Source organism: Rattus norvegicus, chromosome 16 (assembly GCF_036323735.1).
Source record: "Rattus norvegicus strain BN/NHsdMcwi chromosome 16, GRCr8, whole genome shotgun sequence".
Classification (NCBI taxonomy): Eukaryota; Metazoa; Chordata; class Mammalia; order Rodentia; family Muridae; genus Rattus; species Rattus norvegicus.
The window spans coordinates 38758464-38761013 of NC_086034.1; the positions used below are offsets into that span (position 1 = coordinate 38758464).

At 48.4% G+C, this 2550-nt stretch overlaps 1 non-coding gene across 1 annotated transcript; it reads left to right on the forward strand.

Moving 5' to 3' along the window:
* The first annotated feature begins 444 nt into the window (after positions 1–444).
* Positions 445–576, forward strand: LOC120097602 (small nucleolar RNA SNORA17). The gene has a single exon (XR_005495171.1). It is a non-coding gene; the product is annotated as a small nucleolar RNA SNORA17 (small nucleolar RNA).
* Positions 577–2550: the final 1974 nt, after the last annotated feature.

The following is a 2550-nucleotide window of genomic DNA, read 5'->3' on the forward strand; positions in this document are numbered from 1 at the left end:
CCCACACAGAGGTAATAATAAAACATGTGTTTGAGACTGATTAAAGCTAGGTATTACTATGTTGTTTTGGGGTTTGTTGTTGTTGTCTATTTTTTGTTTTTTGTTTGTTGGGTTTTTTTTGTTTTTTGGTTTTTCAAGACAGAATTTCTCTGTATATCCCTGACTTTACTGGAACTCACTCTATAGAACAGACTGGCCTTGAACTTGGAGATCCTCCTGCTTCTGCTAAATGTACTATGAAGTTTTAAAGCTTGTTACTAAATACATTGCCATTGTTGGGAAGACTGTTACCATAGAAAATTCTGTGTGATACCCAAACATTTTTATTTTTTCAATGACAAAATGCTATTGGATAAGTATGAGTTTCTAAACAAAATGCTTGGTACATGTAAGAGATATTGTATAACTCAAACTAATCATATTCTACAGTTCAAGTTTCAATTCCCTGCCCCTAAAGGCATGGCAGGCATGGCTGCTGTATCACATGTGCGTCAGTAGGTGGCAGCCAGGACAGAGGCTATGTCTATGCACACTGGTCTGACCTGTGAACATCTGAATGATTAGCAGCCTAACATTCCCTGAAAAAAGTGGGCCTGAAATGACCACCAGGTCAGTACCAGGGGCCTCTGGGCAGGGAGCTAGCCTGGGATGAACAGGACTCGAGTGCCAGGCAGGCCTATACAGGCTCTCAGGACAGGGAGCAAGGTGGAAACTAGAAGAATCCTGCCTGGGACCACTGGCTCCTGACAGGAATTAGCCTGAGACAGACAACCCTCTCAAGGGGCCACTCAGGTGTGGGCTGGGCGAGAAGCAAGCCAGAGATGACCGCAGACTGGCACCAAGGGGTCTAGACAAGGAGCTAGTCTGAGATGACAACCAGACCAGCACTGTGTAGGCTGGAATTAGAGCAGACTATGCCTAAGATGACATCTGCCTGGAGCCATAATTCACAAGTGGGGCATAGCACTCATGAGACCACTCCTGAGATGACCCCAGACATGTAGAGACCCCGGGCACCTCTAAGAGAAGCAAGTAAGTGGTGGAGAAATGGAAGAGAAAGAGAAACAGAAGCAAGTAGGCACAATGAAGAGAGGCAAAACTGGAGACTCAAGCATAGTGAGGAACAGGAACAGCCTGATATGAGAAGCTGGTAAAGCTACCTTGGTAGGGTCCTAGCCTGTGCTACCAATGAGGACCAAATCTGTATCTATGGCCCTGCAACAGCATGGGTCTGTTACCATCAAAGGCCAGGTGGACATCCCTGGTCTTGGCTGCCCTTAGACACATGTCGATGTCTGAGTGCTATGCGGAACTGGCCCCACCACTCACCTAGTCATCCTGGGAGAACTGGCCCTAGGTGCATGACAGCAGGAGAGCTGATACTGTCCCTAGCCAACTGAAGTACTTAGGAAAGTGGGCCCAAGAATGCAAGCCCCGCCTGGTGCTACTACTTGTTTCCTGTGTGGTGGTATGGATAAGGTGGGGGAGATACCCTCCTCCTGCTCATCCCTCACTACCTGCAGCAGGTGGGAAACCTGGCTCTGGGTCATGAGAGCAGGAGAGCTGACCGAGTTTTTCACCAGTAGCTGCACTCAGGAGAGTGGGCCCTATACCTCGCCTGGACAGCACAGTAGCACTCACTGATCTTGGTGGTCAGGGTATGGCAGCCAGTACTGAGGGCATGAGCATGAAGAAGAGGCCCTCCCACTTTTTTGATGTAGTGACATGGGCAAGGGAGCGATCCCCCCTCTTACCCCTTGCCATCCAGGGCAGGCGGGAGAGTTGACCCCAAGGTTATCAGAGTGGGAAGCAGACCTGACATCTCTCCTGGGCTGCACAGTAGAACTGGTCCTGGATGTGGGGGTTGCTGCTAAGCCCGCCCCAGGGAGTAAGTATGCTAGAGCTGGCGCTGCCTCTTTGCTGTGCGGTGGCCTTGGTGTAAGAGATGCCCTCCCTTCCCTTTTGCCCTTGCCACCTGTGGTGGTCAGGAGAGTTGGCCCAGATGGTGTTATGAGAAGAGCAGAGCTCTGCCCCCCCCAGCACAGCTGCACCCAGTTTGTTTCGTGCCCATTAGCTATTTCATACTGTTGCTGTAATTGACACAGAGAAGTAATTTGACTTAGCGCAGGGTCAGGCTGTTCACATATCCCGTTACATTCTGTATGTTTTGAGGTTTGTTAATCTTAAGAAAATCCACAAAGCTTTTCATAGGAACTATTATGTCTAAAATGTCTTGAGTCAGAGCTGACAACCACTGGGCAGCACTTCCTGTAGTGGTTTTTGTGGGTTGGTTTTTTCTTTTTTCCTTTATAATCAAACCCTGAGAAATGTTTGTTGTCATAGCTTTAGCTCTGAAGTCTGAACTATGCCCCTGATCTGATCAGTATTAGGGTGTATGTTCAATAAACCATCCCTATCTGACTGTAATTGGTATTTATGTGGTTTGTGGAGTGACTCATAGGCCCCAACAGAGAGATGGCCCTGCTGCTCACCTGCTTCAGCATGTAGAAGAGTATGCCCTGTATGTATATCCCTGGACAGGGCAAAAGG